The sequence below is a fragment of the Triticum urartu genome, chromosome 6A (genome assembly GCF_056163025.1).
Source record: "Triticum urartu cultivar PI428250 chromosome 6A, HENAU_Tu73, whole genome shotgun sequence".
NCBI lineage: Eukaryota > Viridiplantae > Streptophyta > Magnoliopsida > Poales > Poaceae > Triticum > Triticum urartu.
In genome coordinates this window covers 242,683,827-242,705,640 of record NC_141878.1, presented here as the reverse complement: position 1 = coordinate 242,705,640, position 21,814 = coordinate 242,683,827, and the positions used below count along the sequence as shown (strand labels likewise).

Below are 21,814 nucleotides of genomic sequence, written 5' to 3'. Positions count from 1 at the left end.
AATCAGATTACAGACTTAGTGAAAAACTGGAGCATGCAAATCTGTTAACGAGTAGGCATGTTTACGAGCTCGATGCACTCACTACGGAGCATGGCATGACAAACTAAGCATACACCCATCAATAATACATATTATATAAGCTATACATGGCAAGAACAGCAACATAGCATGCACAGATCACTAGCAACATCCTCGGCAAAATCGCTAACGAGACAACATTCTGCCAGGATTCATGAAATAGCAAAAGTAGAGCTCGATTTACTCAAGCTAGGGTGCTCCATAATTGCAAAAAAAGACACGGATGGATAGGGAACTACAATATTAACAAATCATCCTAACTGATCATCCTCAAAAGAGGCATGGATCACTAGGAAACAACATGAACATATGGCATATTGATAAAAACAGATCAAGGACTTGGAGAAATTCTAAGTCCCTGAAATCAGCATTAACGAAAGAACTACTTTGCAAGCTAGTGCTAGTCACCAAACATGTCACAAAATTACATGGTAAGCACCTCTTTAAAGATGGAATGGCATATAACAAAACACATGTAGAGCTCAGGAGCATATCATGCACACATTAAACATGGCAAAAATGACAAATAGCTATTTGATGCAGCAGATCTGACAATTATCTCAAATAGCTCTCTTCCAACAGCATTTCGGGCATCAAGATGAGCTCAAATGAAAATGATGCAGTGATATGAAATGATGTACTCTCCGAGACGAACATTTTGATATGCTACACGCCCAAAATGGAGCTATGGAAGCGGAGTTATGATGCGATGAAGAAGGGCATATGTTATGAAGAAAAAGGACTTAGAGAAGAAAACAACCCCTCCGCGGAAAAAGTCAACTCCGGCGGGTCGAGGCTGGATCTGTCGTCTCTGGCGATGGCGAGGACCGAACACAGCAGGGAAGGCCTGGGAGCGGCCGGACTCCGGCGGGGGTGGCCGGATCTGGCTCCGGGAGGCGTGGCGGAGGCGGAGGCAGCCGGATCTGAGGCGGCGGTGGCGCGGTAGGACGGCGGCGACCGGAGCGAGGCGGCGGCGTCCTGTGGGTTGGCGGCGACCAGCGCGGCGGCGAGGCGGCACCGGCGAAGGCGGCGGGGCGGCGCTGGAGGGCAGGCGGCGGGGCGGAGCAGATCTGGGGCGCGGGCCGGGAGGGCCCGCGGCGGGCTCTAGCGGGCCGGCAGGGCGGCGAAGTGGGTGCGGCGGCTCGCCCTGTCAGGGAGCGACACGTGGCGTGGTGAGGGCGGCACATGTCCGGCCTGGCAGTTTTTGTCCGGCGGCGCGAGAAGAGGGAGAGGGCTAGGTTTTCATCCGTGATTTTCGGGGGGAGATGCCTTTTTATACATAGGAGGAGCTAGGAGAGTCCAAATGAGGTGCGGTTTTCATCCACGCGATTGTCATCAAACGCTCTAGATGATGGAGAGAGTTTTAGTGGGTTTTGGGACAAAATGGAAGGGTGTTGGGCTGCAACACACACGAGGCCTTCTCGGTCCCTCGGTTAACCGTTGGAGTATCAAACGAAGTCCAAATGGTACGAAACTTGACAGGCGGTCTACCGGTAGTAAACCAAGGCCGCTTGGCAAGTCTCGGTCCAATCCGGAAATGTTTAACCCCCACACACGAAAAGAGGTAGAAAGGGCCATCGGAGGAGATAGGAGCGCCGGAATGCAAAACGGACAACGGGGAAAATGCTCGGATGCATGAGACGAACACGTATGCAAATGCAATGCACATGATGACATGATATGAGATGCGTGACAACGGCAGCAACACACGGAGACAAAAACCCAAACCCGAGGAAAATAAAATAACTTAGCGCCGGAAACAGCAAGAGTTGGAGTACATATAAGGTAAATTACATCCGGGGTGTTACATGCCGCCCTAGTTTCCGTCATACCGGTGTTATGTTCCTTGATTTTGCGTTCCTTACACGGTTGGGTGTTATGGGGAACCCTTGAAAGTTCTCTTTGAATAAAAATCCTCCAGCAAGGCCCAACCTTGGTTTTACCATTTGCCTCACCACCACGTACTTTCCCCTTGGGAGTCGCGCTCCCAAGGGTCATCTTTATTTTAACCCCCCCCCCCCCGGGGCCAGTGCTTGTCTAAGTGTTGGTCCAAACTAGAGCCCCTTGCAGAGCCACCTCGGGGAAACTTGAGGGTTGGTTTTAGTTGTACGGATTGCTCATCCAGTGTGCCCTGAGAACAAGATATGTGCAGCTCCTATCGGGATTTGTCGGCACATTCGGGCGGCTTTGCTGGTCTTGTTTTACCATTGTCGAAATGTGTTGTAACCGGGATTCTGAGCCTGATCGGGTCTTCCTCGGAGAAGGAATATCCTTCGTTGACCGTGAGAGCTTGTGATGGGCTAAGTTGGGACACCTCTACAGGGTTTTGAACTTTCGAAAGCCGTGCCCGCGGTTATGGGAAGATGGGAATTTGTTAATATCCGGTTGTAGAGAACTTGACACTTAACTTTAACTAAAATGCATCAACGCGTGTGTAGCCGTGATGGTCTCTTTTCGGCGGAGTCCGGGAAGTGAACACGGTTTTGGAGTTATGTTTGAACGTAAGTAGTTTCAGGATCACTTCTTGATCACTTCTACTTCACGACCGTTCTTTGCTTCACTTCTCGCTCTCTTTTGCGCAAGTTAGCCACCATATATGCTAGTGCTTGCTGCAGATCCACCTCACTACCTTTTCCTACCCATTAAGCTTAAATAGTCTTGATCGCGAGGGTGTGAGATTGCTGAGTCCCCGTGACTCACAGATTACCTCCAAAACCAATTGCAGGTGCCGTTGATACCAGTGCAGATGACGCAGCTGACCTCAAGTGGGAGCTCGATGAAAATCATGTTCGTTGGGTTGTTTTCGTTTCCTTTCGATCAGTAGTGGAGCCCAGTTGGGGCGATCAGGGACCTAGCAATAGGGGTGGTCTTTCTTTATTTTGGTTTCGTAGTCGGACCTTGATTGTATTCTGGAAGATGTAATGCTATATTTATGTATTGTGTGAAGTGGCGATTGTAAGCCAACTCTTTATCCTTTCTTATTCAGTACATGGTATGTGTAAAGATTACCCCTCTTGCAACATGCCTACTATGCGGTTATACCTCTAAGTTGTGCTCTGACACGTGGGAGATATAGCCGTATCGTGGGTGTTACACGAGGAGTCTCTAAATGGTCGAGTGGTAAAGATTGGTATATATGATAATAGTATTCGGACACCGGTAGTGTTCCGGATAGTATCAGGTATTTATCGGAGTACCGGGGGGTTACTGGAACCCCCTGGAGGAGTAATGGGCCTTATGGGCCATAAGAGGGGAGCACACCAGCCCACAAGGGGTGCCGCCCCCCTCCCCTTAGGCAGGATGCCGAATAGGAAAAGGAAGAGCGGGTTCGCACCCCCCTTTCCTTCCTTCATTCTCTCTTCCCTTTTCCCCCTTCGGGTAATAAGGGAAGGGGGGAACCAAATTGGGATAGGACCCCAAGCAGGATTCCTCCTACTTGGGGTGCCCCAAGGCTGCTCTCCCCCTCCCACCTATATATACGTGGGGAGAGGGCGCCTAGAACACACACCAGCAATTGCTAGCCGTGTGTGGCGCCCTCTCCATAGTTTACGCCTCTGGTCATATCTTCGTAGTGCTTAGGCGAAGCCCTGCGCAGATCACTTTACCATCACCGTCACCATGCCGTCGTGATGACGGAACTGATATTCGTCCTCGACACCTTTGCTAGATCAAGAGGATGAGGGACGTCATCGAGCTGAACGTGTGCAGAACTCAGGGTGCCATACCTTCGGTGCTTGATTGGTCAGATATAGAAGAAGTTCGACTACACCAACCGCGTTGTCAAACGCTTCCACTTTCGGACTATGAGGGTACGTGGACACAATCTCCCCTCTCATTGCTATGCATCTCCTAGATAGATCTTGCTTGAGCATAGGAATTTTTTTGAAATTGCATGCTACATTTCCCAACAGTGGCATCCGAGCCAGCTCTATGCATAGGTGATATGCATGAGTAGAACACAAAGAGTTGTGGGCGATGATCGTCATACTACTTACCACCAATGTCTTATTTTGATTCGTTGGTATTGTTGGATGAAGCGGCCCGGACAAACCTTACATGACCACGTTCATGAGACCGGTTCCACCGACAGACATGCAACTAGTTTTGCATAAAAGTGGCTCGCGGGTGTTTGTTTCTCCTACTTTAGTTGAATCGAATTTGATTGCGTCCTGTCCTTGTTGAAGGTTAAATAGCAAACTTGATAAATCACCATTGTGATTTTGATGCATAGGTAAGAATGGTTCTTGCTAGAAGCCTGTAGCAGCCACGTAAAACTTGCAACAACAAAGTAGAGGACGTCTAACTTGTTTTTGTAGGGCATGTTTTGATGTGATATGGTTAAGACATGATGTGATATACGTTATTGTATGAGATGATCATGTTTTGTAACATATCTGACAACCGGCAGGAGCCTTATGGTTGTCTCTTTATTGTATGAAATGCAAACACCATGTAATTGCTTTACTTTATCACTATGGGTTAGCGATAGTTATAGAAGCAATAGTTGGCGAGACGACCACAACGCTACGATGGAGATCAAGGTGTCGAGCCGGTGACGATGGAGATCATGATGATGCTTTGGAGATGGAGATCAAAAGCACAAGATGATGATGGCCATATCATGTCACGTATTTTGATTGCACGTGATGTTTATCTTTTATGCATCTAATTTTGCTTAGTATGGTGGTAACATTATAAGATGATCACTTAACTAAAATTTGAAGGTATAAGTGTTCTCCCTGAGTATGCACCGTTGCAAAAGTTTGTTGTGTTGAGACACCACGTGATGATCGGGTGTGATAGACTACGTTCACATAGAACGGGTGCAAGACAGTTTTGCACATGCGGAATACTCGGGTTAAACTTGACGAGCCTGGCATGTACAGACATGGCCTCGGAACACTGGAGACCGAAAGGTCGAACGTGAAGCATATAGTAGATATGATTGTTGGGAATCGTTGCATGGAAAAAAAAATTCTACGCACACACAATGATCTATCCATGGAGATGCATAGCAATGAGGGGGAGAGTGTGTGTACGTACCCTCGTAGACCATAAGCGGAAGTGTTTCACAACACGGTTGATGTAGTCGAACTTCTTCGCGCTTCAACCGATCAAGTACCGAACACACGGCACCTCCGCGTTATGCACATGTTCAGCTCGGTGACATCCTTCGCCTTCTTGATCAAGCAAGACGTCAAGGTAGAAGATGAGTTCCGTCAGCATGACGGCGTGGTCACAGTGATGGTGAAGTGATCCTCGCATGGGCTTCACCAAAGCACTATGAAAATATGACCGGGGTGTAAACGGTGGCGGGGGGCGCTGCACACGGCTAAAGAATTGTCTGGTATGTGCTAGGTGTGACGCCCCCAATTTGACCGTACACTAATCATACACGCAAACGTGTACGATCAAGATCAGGGACTCACGAGAAGATATCACAACACAACTCTACAAATAAAAATAAGTCATACAAGCATCATATTGCAAGCCAAGGGCCTCGAAGGCTCGAATACAAGAGCTCGATCATAGACGAGTCCGCGGAAGCAACAATATCTGAGTACAGACATAAGTTAAATAAGTTTGCCTTAAGAAGGCTAGCACAAACTGGCATACAGATCGAAAGAGGCGCAGGCCTCCTGCCTGGGATCCTCCTAAACTACTCTTGGTCGTCATCAGCGGGCTGCACGTAGTAGTCGGCACCTCCCGAGTAGTAGTAGTCGTCATCGACAGTGGTGTCTGGCTCCTGGACTGCATCGTATGGTCGTAGCAATCGGGTATAGAAAGGGGAAAATGAGGGAGCAAAGCAACCGTGGGTACTCATCCAAAGTACTCGCAAGCAAGGAGCTACACTACATTTGTATGCATTGGTATCAAATGAAATAAGGGTATCATATGTGGACTGAACTGCAGAATGCCGGAATAAGAGGGGGATAGCTAGTCCTATCGAAGGCTATGCTTCTGGTAACCGCCATCTTGCAGCAGAAGGAGAGAGTAGATGGTAAGTTCACCAAGTAGCATCGCATAGCATAATCCTAGCCGATGGTCCTCCCCTCGTCGCCCTGTGAGAGAGCGATCATCGGTTGTATCTGGAACTTGGAAGGGTGTGTTTTATTAAGTATCCAGTTCTAGTTGTCATATGGTCAAGGAACAACTCCAAGTCGTCCTGTTACCGAAGATCACAGCTATTCGAATAGATTCACTTCCCTGCAGGGGTGCACCACATTCCCCAACATGCTCGATCCCCTTTGTCCGGACACACTTTTCTGGGTCATGCCCAGCCTCGGAAGATCAACACGTCGAAGCCCTACCTAGGCACAATAGAGAGGTCAGCACGCCAGTCTAAATCCTATGGCGCAGGGGTCTGGGCCCATCACCCATTGCACACCTGCATGTTGCGTACGCGGCCGGTGAGCAAACCTAGCCTCCCTTATACAAGAGCAGGCATTCCAGTCCAACCCAGCGCGCGCTGCTCAGTCGCTGACGTCACGAAGGCTTCGGCTGATACCACGACATCGAGTGCCCATAACTATTCCCGCGTAGTTGGTTAGTGCGTATAGGCTAGTAGCCAGACTCAGATCAAATACCCAGATCTTGTTAAGCGTGTTATTTTGAAGTAACCGCAAACAAGGGCCAGGCCCACCTCTCTCCTAGGTGGTCTCAACCTGCCCTGTCGCTCCGCCTCAAAGTAACAGTTGGGGGCCGTCAGGAACCCAGGCCCACCACTACCTGGGTGGAACCACCTGCCCCTTCAACCCCCAACATCGGAATCACTTGCGGGTACTCAACGAGTCGACCCGACTTTAGTCACAACATGTATTGTATGTATGTATAGTATAAACCCGTGATCAACACCCGAGTGATCACGGCCCGATTGTATAGCATGGCAGACTGACAAGAATGTAGGGCCACTGATGATAATCTAGCATCCTATACTAAGCATTTAGGATTGCAGGTAAGGTTTCAACAGTTGTAGCTACAATGACAGGCTATGCATCAGAATAGGATTAACGGAAAGCAGTAACATGTTACACTACTCTAATGCAAGCAGTAGAGAGAAGAGTAGGGGATATCTGGTGATCAAGGGGGGGGCTTTCCTGGTTGCTCTGGCAAGAGAGAGGGGTCGTCGTCGATGTAGTCGATCAGTGGGGTATCGTCAGCGGTCTCGAGGTCTACCGGAAAGAATTAACGGAGGGGGAACACAATAAATAACAAAGCAATCAAAGCATCATAAGCATAACATGGCAACACACGGTGTTAGGGGTGACCAAACGCAGTACTAGGTGCTACTGGCGAAGGGGGAAAACATCCGGGAAAGTATTCCCGGTGTTTCGCTTTTTTGGGCAGATGAACCAGAGGTGGATTGTTGCATGTTCGATATGCTAGGGACGTGTGGCGGACGAAAGGACTACGTATTCGGATTCGTCTCGCTTTTCTGAGCAACTTTTATGTATAAAACTTTTTCATCCGAGCTACGGATTATTTTATATGATTTTCCAAAGATTTAAAGAATTTCTAAAATTATGGATTTATTTTAATCCAAAAATAAACAATAAACAGAAAACCTGGGTGCACCCGGTGTAGTGCACCCAACTGTGCACTGGGGCTGACAGTGGGCCCTGGGGCTGCTGAGTTAGCCGCGAGCGGTTAACTAGTCAGATGATGAACAGTGCTGGAGGGGTCCGCATGTCATAGCCATTGGGGTTAGTTTAAATTAAACAGTGTTTAATTTATGGGGGATCTACACGTCAGCGGGCAATTAGCCCTAGTATTAGTACTAAAACTAAACTAAACAGGGGACAGAGGAGACGTGAAGCTTTTGCGGCCTGCAGAGTACACATTATTGCATATGGTTATGGGCATTTTTATTTGTTTCTTTTTTACAACTATTTGGCTTTTAGTTGGGCATTAATGTGATAAAAATTTAAGGGACTATGAAGCGCCTGGTGCATTCCAAGTTCGATGGGTTCAGCGTTCAGGCATGACTTTCTATTGGGTTCAGAACACACTCGTACCCATATACACGTACATGTAGAAAAAGAAGATCGTTGGGTTCAGATACGGCTGTACGCTAGCTCCGCCGGCCATGGAGCAGCAGCAGCATAAATACGCAGCGGCAGCGGCAATAGAGGGAGCATCAACAGGCCGCGAGAAGAAGCAGTGCAGCAACAGCGGAGAGCAATAGTAGACAACGAGCAGCAAAAGTAGCGCAGCAACAGCAGCGCAGCCGGGCACGATGGCTAGCGGGCGGGCGGCTGCGCGCGCCGACAGAGGTGGGGACGACGAGAGAGGCTGTAGCGGGGCAGCAGGGATGGGCGTGGACGTGCAAGGGTGACGGGAGGAGGGGCGCCCAGGGCGAGCTACTGACGATCAGAAGGCACCGGGATCGCGACCATGGCGTGCATGGAGCGAAGCTCTGACCGCGATGGCTAAGCTCGGGGGAGGGCAACTACGGTGACGGAATCGATGGGGAAGAAGGGGGAATCGAAGGAGGGCCTTACCATAGTCGCATAGAAGGGGACGACGAGGTTGGGACACATTGAAGGCGGCGGATCGACCGCCGGTGGCCGCGAATGCAGTCGGGGAGGAATGATGAAGACAACGGCGATGCGGCGTCCCGACTCGATCCACTTGATGAAGAAGAAGAAGTTGTCCATGGTGAAGCTCCCGGACACGCTAGATCAGCACGGAGGCAACGGTGGCCGCGACGACTACATGGTGGCGGACGAGCTCGAGATCGAGCAATTGGAGAGGGAGAGGGGCAAGTGGGGGAAGGGGATTAGGTTTTCGGGGGCGCGAGGGAGAGGGGTTATAGGCCAGGGGGAAGGCCGGATGGCCGCCACGCAAGGCTCGGCCGGCCATGGCACCTCGGATGGCCTCCACGCCTCTGTTATGTGAACAGAGGAGAGGGGAGACTCCAAGTGGGCTGGGATGCACTATAGCTTAGCAGGCCTGAGTGCACAATAGGCTTTAGTTTTTTTACTTTTTATTGCTCATGTTTTGTAGTTCATTTCTATACCAAATGAATTTTGTTGAATGTGATACCTGCAACAAAAATGTTTGGCAATGTTATGGACTGCCACAAAATGTTTGAGGGCTATTATAATTTGTTGCCATTTTGTTTTAAACAAAAATGACTTAAAGGGGGCTGTGTTGATACTGTTTCATATCCATGGGCTTTTTAAATATATTTTGAAAAATGTTAACCCCTACATGATAATTAGCTAGTGAATATTTGCAACTCAACGAACATTTTTGTTTTACCGCTTGAAGAAATGATAGTTTGACTTTATTTTAAATTTGAGTTTGAATCGGGTTTGGATCAAAGTGAGGTTTAGCGAACTAACTGCGATGACATGGCACCATTAGGAAGGATTACTATAGCTTAATTATCCGGGTGTCACACTAGGCGCCTGCCACCCACACACACATATATATATATGGGAGGGAGGAGCAGCCAAAGGAGGTGCCCACGTAGGAGGAATCCTACTTGGGGTCCCTCCCAAGCCGCGCCCCCTTTTTCCTTATTTGGAGTGCGGGGAAAGGCAGGGGAGGGTGGCGCCACTCCCTTTCCTTACTCCCATGAGAGGGAAAGGCGGGAGGGGCTAGCCCTCCTCCTTTTCCTTCTATAGAGTTGTCCAAACAAGTGGAGGGGTGCACCAGCCCCCTAGTGGGCTAGTCTGTCCCTCCCTTTGGTCCATAAAGCCCATAACTTGCCGGGGGGTGCCTGGAACCCCTTCCGTTGACTCGATTCCTTCCCGGTATGTTCCGAAACACTTCCGGTGTCCAAATACCATTGTCCTATATATCGATCCTTACCTCTCGACCATTTCGATACCCCTCGTCATGTTCGTGATCTCATACGGGACTCCGAACAACATACGATCACCAAATCATATAACTCATATAATATTATATCTTCAACGAACGTTAAGCGTGTGGACCCTACGGATTCGAGAACTATGTAGACATGACCGAGACACCTCTCTGGTCAATAACCAACAACGGAACCTATATGCCCATATTGGCTCCTACATATTCTACGAATATATTTATTGGTCGAACCGTTATGACAACATATGTAATTCCCTTTGTCTATCGGTATGTTATTTGCCTGATATTCGATCGTTGGTATCTTCATACCTAGTTCAATCTCGTTACCGGCAAGTCTCTTTACTTGTTCTGTAATACAAGCTTACGATGTGTATTACCAAGAAGGCCCAGAGATACCTCTCCGATACTCGGAGTGACAAATCCTAATCTCGATCTATGCCAACTCAACAAACACCTTCGGAGATACCTGTAGAGCATCTATATGATCACCCAATTACGTTGTGAAGTTTGATAGCACACAAGGTATTCCTCCGGTATCTGGGAGTTGCATAATCTCATAGTCGAAGGAATAAGTTTTTGACATGAAGAAAGCAATAGCAACAAACTAAATGATCATTATGCTAAGCTAGCAGATGGGCCTTGTCCATGATATCATTATCCTAATGATATGATCCCGTTATCAAATGACAACTCATGTCCATGGTTAGGAAACCTTAATCATCTTTGATCAACGAACTAGTCTAGTAGAGGATCACTAGGGACACGGTGTTTGTTTATGTATTCACACATGTATTTAAGTTTCCGATTAATACAATTCTAGCATGAATAATAAACCTTTATCTTGATTTAGGAAATATAATAATAACCATCTTATTATTGCGTCTATGGCATATTTCCATCAGTGATCAACATAGAGATGTTCACCATTGATGAGTACTTCCATGTCACATGATGATCAGTCATGGTTTAGTTGATTTGGATCATGTATCATTTAGATGACATGAGGGATGTCGATCTAACTAGGAGTTCTTAAGTAATGTAATTAATTGAACTTAATTTATCATGAAATTAGTCCTAGTAGCTTTTGCATATCTATGTTGTAGATCAATGGCCCATGCAAGCATTCCCTTGAATTTTAATGCGTTCCTACAGAAAGCTAAGTTGTAAGATGTGAAGGAAATATGCCCTAGAGGCAATAATAAAGTTGTTATTTTATATTTCCTTATATCATGATAAATGTTTATTATTCATGCTAGAATTGTATTAACCGGAAACTTGATACATGTGTGGATACATAGGGAAAACACCATGTCCCTAGTAAGACTCTACTAGATTAGCTAGTTAATCAAAGATGGTTAAGTTTCCTAACCATAGAGATGTGTTGTCATTTGATACACGAGATCACATCATTAGAAGAATGATGCGATGGACAAGACCCATCCGTTAGTTTAGCATAATGATCGTTAAGTTTTATTGCTATTGCTTTCTTCATGACTTATACATATTCCTTTGACTATGAGATTATGCAACTCCTGGATACCGGAGGAACACGTTGTGTGCTATCAAACATCACAACGTAACTAGGTGATTATAAAGATGCTCTACAGGTATCTCTGAAGGTGTTTGTTGGGTTGGCATAGATCGAGATTAGGATTTGTCACTCTAAGTATCAGAGAGGTATCTCTGGGCCCTCTTGGTAATGCACATCATAATAAGCCTTGCAAGCAATGTGACTAATGAGTTAGTTATGGGATGATGTATTACAGAATGAGTAAAGAGACTTGCCGGTAACGATATTGAACTAGGTATGAAGATATCGACGATCAAATCTCGGGCAAGCAACATACCAATGACAAAGGGAACGACATATGTTGTCATTGCGGTTTGACCGATAAAGATCTTCGTAGAATATGTAGGAACCAATATGAGCATCCATGTTCTGCTGTTGGTTATTGATCAGAGATGTGTCTCGGTCATGTCTACATAGTTCTCGAACCCGTAGGGTCCGCACGCTTAACGTTCGATGAAAATTTGTATTATGAGTTATGTTTTTTGGTGACCGAAGATTGTTCAGAGTCCCGGATGAGATCACGCACATGACAAGGAGTCTCGAAATGATTGAGAGGTAAATATTGATATATTGGACGATGGAATTCGGACACCGGAATAGTTTTGGAGTGTTTCCGCTATTTTTCGGAGTACTGAGGGGTTATCAGAACCCTCCCCCGGGAAAGTAATGGGCCAACATGGGCCATAGGGGAGAGAGAGGGGAGCCCACAAGGGGTGGCCCCCCCTGGGCAGTTCGAATTGGACAAGGGGAAGGGGGCACAACCCCCTTTCCTTCTTCCTCTCCCTCTCCTTCCCTTTTCCACCTCCGAAAGAAAGTAAGGGGGCCGACTAGGACTAGGAGTCCTAGTCGGTCCCCCCCCCCACTTGGGCGTGATGTCGCTTGAAGCTACTTCGGTATTTGCCTAAAGAGAAGGGATGATGTAGCACAGTGGCGGTAGGTATTTCCCTCAGATATGAAACCAAGGTTATCGAACCAGTAGGATAACCAAGCAACAGAACGTAAACAGCCCCTGCACACATATAACAAATCCTCGCAACCCGATGTGTTAAAGGGGTTGTCAATCCCTTTCGGGTAACGGTGCCAAAAATTGGTGTGTGACGGGAAAAAGTTGTAATAGATTTAATAAATAGGTCGCAAATAAAATAAAGTGCAGAAAAGTATTTTTGTATTTTTCGTTTCATTGATCTGAAAATAAAAGCAAATAGAAATAGATCGCAAAGGAAAATATATGAGAAAGAAGACCCGGGGGGCGTAGGTTTCACTAGTGGCTTCTCTCGAGAAAAATAGCAAATGATGGGTAAACAAATTACTGTTGGGCAATTGATAGAACTTCAAATAATTTTGATGATATCCAGGTAGTGATCATTATATAGGCATCACGTCCAAGATTAGTTGAGCGACTCCTGCCTGCATCTACTACTATTACTCCACACATTGACTGCTATCCAGCATGCATCTAGTGTATTAAGTTCATGGAGAATCGGGGTAATGTAATAAGAATGATGGCATGATGTCGACAAGATCTATCTATGTAGAGATAGACCCCATCATTTTATCCTTATTAGCAACGATACATACATGTCGTTTCCCTTTCTATCACTGGGATCAAGCACCGTAAGATCGAACCCACTACAAAGCACCTATTCCCATTGCAAGATAAATAGATCAAGTTGGCAAAATAAAACCCAAATATCGGAGAAGAAATACGAGGCTGTAAGCAATCCTGCATATAAGAGATCAAAGAAACTCAAATAACTTTCATGGATATAAAAAGATAGATATGATCATAAAGTCAAAGTTCATCGGATCCCAACAAACACACCGCAAAAAGAGTTACATCATATGGATCTCCAAGAGACCATTGTATTTAGAATCAAGAGAGAGAGAGAGAGAGATGAAGCCATCTAGCTACTAAGTACGGACCCGAAGGTCTACAAAGTACTACTCACGCATCATCGGAGAGGCAGCAAAGGTGGTGGTGAACCCCATCCGAGATGGTGTCGAGATTTGATCTGGTAGTTCTGGACTTTGTGGCGGATGGATGAATATTTCGTCGACTCCCCTAGGGTTCTGGGATTTTTTGGGTATTTATAGAGCAAAGAGGTGGTCCGGGGGCACCCGAGGTGGGCACAACCCACCAGGGCGCGCCTGGGCCTCCTGGCGTGCCCTGGTTGGTTGTGCCCCTTGGGGCACCCCCAGGAACAGCCAGGGCCCGTTGTGTTCCTTTTGGCCCATAAAAAATCTCTGTAAAGTTTCGTGGCATTTGGACTCCGTCTGATATTGATTTCCTGCAATGTAAAAAACATGGAAAAATAGGAACTAGCACTTGGCACTATGTCAATAGGTTAGTACCAAAAAAATGATATAAATTGACTATAAACTGATTATAAAACATCCATGATTGATAATATAACAGCATGGAACAATCAAAAATTATAGATACATTGGAGACGTATCAGCATCCCCAAGCTTAAGTCCTACTCGTCCTCGAGTAGGTAAGTGATAAAAACAGAATTTTTTATGTGGAATGCTGCCTATCATGTCATATCATATTCTTTTGTTTATAGCATGGACAATTGGACTTTTAGTTGTTCAAAGCAATAGTCTAGTTTTGACATGATAATTTAGATACTCAAGCATATCAACAAGCAACCATGTCTTTCAAAATATCAGCGCTAAAATAAGTTATCCCTAGCCCATTATGCTCAAACATTGATCCATTCATGAAACACACTCGAATATTAGCTACACCCAATACTTAAGTACGATCATATTGCCTCCTAGTTGGTGCTTTTATAAGAGAAGATGGAGACTCAAAATAAAAATTGCATAAAGTAAAAGAAAGGCCCTTCGCAGAGGGAAGTAGGGATTTGTAGAGGTGCTAGAGCTCAAAGCGGAAAACTTAGAGATAAAAACATTTTGAGAGGTGTATCCATCCCACCAACGAAAACGACTTAGAGTTCCCAATACTTTCCATGCATAGATATATCATAGGCAGTTCCCAAACAGAAAATAAAGTTTATTCCTTTTTCCACCATACTTTCACTTTCCATGGCTAGCCGTATCCACGGTTCCCCTCCATACCAACACTTTCCAAGGAATTTATTGTTTGACAACATAAAGTAAATTCAATTTTTTTGCATTTCGGGACTGGGCATCCCTAATACCTTTGCCTTACTCTTGTGCAATGACAAGTGAATAAACACTCATCTTGAGAATAACATATTAGCATGGAATATATTGGCCACCCCTCACCGCTCCACAAGCGAAACGAACACACAAAAAAGAAGTTTATCTTGAAAATTAGAGATGGCACATGAAAATTTGCTTAGAATGACAAAAGAATACCACATATGGGTAGATACAGAGGACTCATGTGGCAAAACTGGTTCAAAGGTTTTTGGATGCACAAGTAGTGATCATACTTAGTGCAAAATGAAGGCTAGCAAAAGATTGGGAAGCGACCAACTAAGAAATAGATAATCTCATAAGCAAGCATTAACCATAATTAACACCAAATAATGCACCATAAGTAGGATATAATTTCATTGCATGACTATTGACTTTCGTACTTGCATAGGGAATCACAAACCTTAACACCAATATTCTTACAAAAGCATAATTACTCGTCAAGATGACTCACATATCACATCATCATATCTCAAAACTATTACTAAGAATCAAGTTTATTTTGTCCAATAATCTTCATGAAAGTTTTTATTATATTCTTCTTGGATATCTATCACTTTGGGACTAATTTTCATGTATTGCTTTTGACAAGCTCCAACAAATATAAGTGAAGATCATGAGCATAATAAATTTTTCTTTCTCTCAAATGAATTTAAGTGAAACAAGAGAGAATTTCTTGAAAATGTTACTAACTCTCAAATAAATATAAGTGAAGAAAGAGAGCATTTCTTCAAAAATACTATAGCACACCTTGCTCAAAAAGATATAAGTGAAGCACTAGAGCAAGTCCATAGCTCATAAAAATTTAAGTGAAGCATAGAGAGCAATTCTAACAAGTCATGACATAATTTTGGCTCTCTCAAATAAGTGAGTCCAGCAAGGATTGATGACTTAAAACACAAAATAAAACAAGCAAAGATTCATATCATACAAGACGTTCCAAACAAAACACATATCATGTGACGAATAAAGATATAGTTTCGAGTAAAATACCGATGATCGTTGGAAGAAAGCGGGGATGCCACTCGGGGGCATCCCCAAGCTTAGTTGGTTCCTCATTTTTGGATAATAGCCTGGGATGCCAGGGCATCCCCAAGCTTAGGCTCTTCCATCTTTCCTTCATCCATCGTAAGATAACCCAAAACTTGAAAACTTCAATCACACAAAACTAAACCTTCGTGAGATCCGTTAGTATAAGAATAATAAATCACTACTATAAAGTGCTGTATCAAACCAATTCATATTTTTTATCTACTGTATTCCAACTTTTCTATGGCAAAAACACATCAAATAAAACCATAGAGCCATCAAAATAAGCACACACCACAAAGAAAACAGAATCTGTCAAAACAGAATAGTCTGTAGCAATCCGACTATTTCGAATACTTCTGTAACTCCAAAAATTCTGAAAATGTACGACGACCTTAGAAATTTGTATAGTGATATACTTCAAGTGGAATGGGTATTTTATCTCTCCCTGATAAAAAATGAAAATTAATTTCGTGAATGCAATATTTTCTGTTTTTTCTGCAAGATCAAACAACTATCACCCGAGAAGATCCTAAAGGCTTTACCTGGCACAAAAACTAATTAAAACATAAAAAACACAATGATAATAGTAGCATAATTGTTCTAACACTCAAAAACAGGAAGCAAAAAAGCAAAAAAAAAATTATTCATTGAGTTGCCTCCCAACAAGCGCTATAGTTTTACGCCCTTAGCTAGGCATAAAGCAAGGATCTAAATTTTGTCATCCTTGTTCTTAACTTTCTTAGAGGTATTTCCATCATGGGGTTTTGTGAACACAACATAAAACATATTATCTATGGAAACCTTGGCGTTCCTAAGTTGGTGTTCATCATAACCTTTTTGATTCCCCGCAATAATCCAAGAATAATGTCGATTCACATTATTGAAAACCCGTTGAATTATATCTAAAACGGGGACTTCCTTTTTAAGATTCTCATCAAAGATTTTATTATCCCCAAGAAAATGTCTTAAAGCATAGTCACTATATATTGTAAAGAATTTCATCCATCACAGGTTTTTCACGATTCATACCATAAAAGTCAAACATTTCCGTAGCTTCCCATATTATGTAGTCAAACTCATTCATAAGAACGAGAGTGGCTAACTTTTTAGCCTCAGGATTCTTTATATCGGGAAGCTAAAAAAACCTTTGCAAAGTAGGATGGGTTAGAATAAATTTACTTTCAAGTTTCAGAACTAGTGCTGAAATAGCATCCGCATAAGATCTAGTAGTTTTAAGTATAGGAGCATCATCAAGACTCAAATTTCCCACACAGTTGAAAAATTCTTGGATACGTTCCTTTCACCTAACATTCCCTTGCCCCAAGATAAAAGTTTAGCATCCAAATTGCACGTACGTCCTATCTTAGGAGTTAGGCCATCATCTGTTGGTGCCGTACCGAAATTATCATGATTGCAAAGAACAGATCTGACGAGAAAAAGGCGATCGGAAAAGAGAGACGAATAAAACGACAATTTTTTGTGAAGTGGGGGCAAATGGAAAATAATGTAAATTGCGAGGAGATGAGATTTGTGATTAGGAACCAAGTGTATGTTGAAGATCCTCTGTGACGCCCCGAGACCGATGCTCTAGTTGCCACCCATTTATTTTCGTTATCGTCGTGTGTTTCATATGTTTGCTGCCATGATCATGATGAGTGTCATTGTCATATTTTGCTTGTTGCATCATGTTCATCTTTTGTTATATTGCATTGTGCCATCCATGTTGTTGCTATGGTCGTCTTGCTTGTTATATGATATATGATATCCCTTTTGTCATTTTTATTTTCATCATGATTATCTTGTGGGTTTGCATTCTTCATATTGATGTGTTGTATGTGCGATCTCCTTATTCCCCTCCTCGTACGGTTGTTTGCATCTTCATCATTTCATCAAGAGCTTTCTCCACGTGCAAACCTTATCACTTCTTCCTTTCCTTCAAATCTTGGCTTTCATGCCAAGTGATGTTGTTTGTGCCTCCATTAATGTTCATTTATTTCCTGATGATCATACTCCATGCCTTATACCTATCTGCCAAGTTTGACCTCAATTGGACTTGGTTTGTTTGGGTTAAAAATGCCACATGTTTGAATTTAATTCAAACTTGAATTATTTTTCAACCTCTAAAAATGTCCAACTCAATTTATTCAAATACTATATAAATTCTGGAGCCCATGGGTATATTCATTTCTTCCTCACCACTCTCCTATCCCTCTATGCATTTGCTCTTTTATTTCTATTTCAAAGAAATAGAAAAACAACTGCAGCAGGAGCAGCCTAGCGCAGCAGCAGCCCGGTCCAGCTCTCCTCCCGCAGCCTCCTTCCACTCTCTCGTGGTGAATCCACGCTGGACACCCGTCCAGGCCCCACCCGCAGCCTCTCCTTCCCCTGTTTTTTCTTCCTCCTCCCAATCTCTTTCCTCTCATAGTAAAACTTCAGAAGCGAGGGCACATGGCCACCGTGGCCGAGCCGCGCCCGCACCTCGCTCTTATAAAACCTCCAGTCGAGCCCTAGGGTTTCCTTCTTCCTCTTCCCCCTCTTCTCCGCCGCCGCCGCACAGGTAAGAGGCACCCACGTGACCTGCTGCCTCGCCTCTCGACGCCATGTCCGGGATGAGCCGGAGCTCTTCTCCGGTGTAGCCCGCCCCGCCGGTTCCCCTCCTTCCTCGCGGACCTTCGCGACACCGCCACGACCCCGTTCCGTGGCAATCCAAGGCCGGAGACGCCAAGTTCCTCGACGTCCTCTTCCTCCGCTTCGTCTTCTTCACGCTCCAGAGTAACGCCAAGTTCAGCGAGCCCGTCATCCCTCCGTCGTCTATGCCCCCCTCGTCATGTTCCTCGAGCCCATGGTGAGCAGCCGCTCCTCCCCGGTTCTTCCCTGGCTTGAACCCATCCTGTAGCCATCGTTTCGCTCTTGACCGAGGCCACGGCCATCATGGCTAGGAGCAACAGCTCAGCCTATGCACATGCTTGCAAGGGAGCGTCCACACCGCGCTCTCCGCACTCGCATCCTTCACACCGCTGCACGAATGCACCGCAGCAGCTCGGCTCGCCCGCAAGCCATGCCATGCTGCCCATCTCTTACCGACCCCGCATCGCCGTGCCGTGCTGCACCCAAGACGAGCATGAGCTCGTTCTCGAGCGTGTGCACACGCGCCACCGCACCCGCACTCCCCGCAAATCCTGCATGCCCGCCGCTGGTTTTTAGCCGGAGCCGCCACTGCAAACTGGCCACAAGCGACCGCCTGAGTTCTGGATCCTCCGTGCGTCCATGGAGGTCCAGGATCGGGCCCTTCGATTTATTCAAAAGGATTCATTTCCTGTACTTGGCACCAACACATAGCCTACCCAACTGGTCCTCCTGTCCTTCATCACCAAGGGATCTGGGGTTCAAATCCTAGCTATCCTTATTTTGTTTTGTTTTATTTTGATTTCTGTTCTATCTCACACGCACACACTCGTTTCATCAGCACCACGCCTAGGTTTGCCTTCGTTGATCTCCTTCGTGAGCACAGCCAAGGCCGGCCCCTTTGTTTCTGTTGTTTGGTCAGGTTCGTTCGAGCTATTGCTTCACCTACAGCTCTTCAGTCACTTTTGCATGAATTCAGTTCAGATCTTATTGGTTAGCCCAGCTAGCTGGCACCCAGATGACCAGCGATCAAATCCCAACGGGCGCAACATTACTTTCTACCAATTTTTGCCTCACCAGATCAAGCTTTGTTCTTGTTCATGTTACGTCAAGTCGAATATCCATCAGAAAGACCTTCTAGGTGAGTTGGTCAGCTCGCTTTGTTTTCTTTTGAATGCAGCACGCTTTGTTTTCGACTGTGAGGTCCTGGGTTCGAACCCCAGTTTTGCTCCATTTTTCTGTTCTTTTGCACACTCAGCCATTGGGCCAGATCTCCTCCTGGGCTACTGCCACTGTTTCAGAATTCGGCCTGATGATATTTTTTTCCAGTCTGTGATTTTGTCATATATCCGGTGTCTGCATATTTTCAGAACTGCCATTGTTTTGCATTGCTCATATCTAAATATTCTGATGTTTTGTCATATATCCGGTGTCTGCATATTTTCAGAACTGCCATTGTTTTGCATTGCTCATATCTAAATATCCATGCATCAGAATTAAGCAAACTTTATATATAAATTGCTTAGATTTTTGTCTAGTTTCATAATATGCAACTTTCATTCATGTTTAAGATGTTTGAACTTGTTGTTTGACTAATTTGCATAAATGACTTGTTAAATGTTTTATTTCATAACTAAATGACCGTAGCTTCATTTTAAATAAACTTTATATACAAATGGGGTAGAAAAATGCCTATATTAACATGGTGCACTTATTTTGCATGGTCAACAACTCTAAAATATGGTTTAGGGCAGAACAGTGCCATATCCAAAATATGCACATGGGGATTTTTCCGAATTTGTTGTTTGTTGTTTCCGGCCCCATTTAAATTTGCTTAGATAGTGTAGTTTTGTTATGCTTCACCTCTTGCCATGTTAAGAACATTTAAACTTGTTGGGTTCATAATGAGAGCGAACTAAATATTTGAATGTGGTGTTTCGTCAATATGCAACTCGTTGCATATTGAGCTCCACTTAATTTGTAGTATTGTTTGTTGCACTTTGCCATGCCATGCATATTTAAATCGGACATGCATCATACTTGGGGTGACCATCATAGCATGTTTATGTGTTGTGTGTTTACCGTGTTGTTTGCTTCTTTCCGGTTGTGCTTCTTCTCGATAGTTCCTGTTCCATTGTGATCGTGAGGGTTCGTTCAACTACGTTGGTTCGTCTACTTCAAGGACTCGGTCTTCTTTCTAGCAGGATCTCAGGCAAGATGACCATCACCTTCGATCTCACTACTATCTTTGCTATGCTAGTTGTCTCGATGCTATCGTTATGTCGCACTACCTACAACTTGTTTATCAAGCCTCCCAAATTGCCATGATAGCGTGTATCATTTTCACCCTTCCTAGCAAACTGTTGTTTGGCTATGTTACCGCTTTGCTCAGCCCCTCTTATAGCATTGCTACTTGAAGGTGCAGTTGCAGGTTGTTCCATGTTGGGACATGGATATCATGGGATATCACGATATCTCTTATTTAATTAATGCATCTATATACTTGGTAAAGGGTGGAAGGCTCGGCCTTATGCCTGGTGTTATGTTTCACTCTTCCCGCCCTAGTTTCCATCATACCGGTGTTATGTTCCTTGATTTGGCGTCCCCAACACGGTGAGGGTTTATGGGCCCCTCTTGACAGTTCGCTTTGAATAAAACTCTTCCAGCAAGGCCCAACATTGGTTTTTAACATTTGCCATAATAATACTTGAACCTAATAATTAACTGGCATAGGGCGTCATGAACCTAATAATTAATACTTGAACCTAATAATTAATTGGCCAGTGCTGATGGTGTTGGTCCCAAGCGGGCAGACTGCGGGGCTGCCTCGGGGAAACTCGAGGTATTTGGTATATACCTGTAGGCTGACCCATCCGGACGTGGCCTGAGACGAGATACGCACGGCTACTATCAGGGTGTTGGCACAACGGGAGGTCTTGCTGGATAAGTTTTACCATTGTCGAAATGTCTTGTGCACCAGGATTCCAAGTATGATCGGAGGGTCCCACGATGGAGGATTGTCTCCACGGATCATGAGCTTGTCATGGGCTAAGTTGGGATACTCCTACAGGGTTTAAACTTTCGAGAGCCGTGCCCGCAGTTATGTAGCAGATGGGAATTTTTTAATATCCGGTTCTAGTGAACTTGAAGTAAACTCAACTAAAACACACCAACTGCATGCGTAACCGTGACTGTCTCTTTTCGGGGAAGTTCGAGAGGACAACATGGCTGGGTTATGTTTGAGCGTAAGTAGTTCAGGATCACTTCTTGATCATTACTAGTTTGTGACAGTTTGATTAGATTCTCATCTTACTCTTTTTCTCGTAAGTTAGCCACCATACAAAGCTTAGTCGCTTGCTGCAGCCTCACCACTTATCCTTTCCATACCTGCTACCTCTTGAGCATGCGTTGGTTTTCCCTTGAAGAAGAAAGGGTGATGCAGCAAAGTAGTGTAATTATTTCCCTTAGTTTTTGAGAACCAAGGTA

At 44.8% G+C, this 21,814-nt stretch overlaps 1 long non-coding RNA gene across 1 annotated transcript; it reads left to right on the top strand.

The window, feature by feature from the left end:
- Positions 1–18,173: 18,173 nt before the first annotated feature.
- LOC147964884 (uncharacterized) lies at positions 18,174–20,878 on the top strand. Its single transcript, XR_015608051.1, has 2 exons — positions 18,174–18,548; positions 20,452–20,878. It is a non-coding gene; the product is annotated as an uncharacterized LOC147964884 (long non-coding RNA).
- The last annotated feature ends 936 nt before the right edge of the window (positions 20,879–21,814 follow it).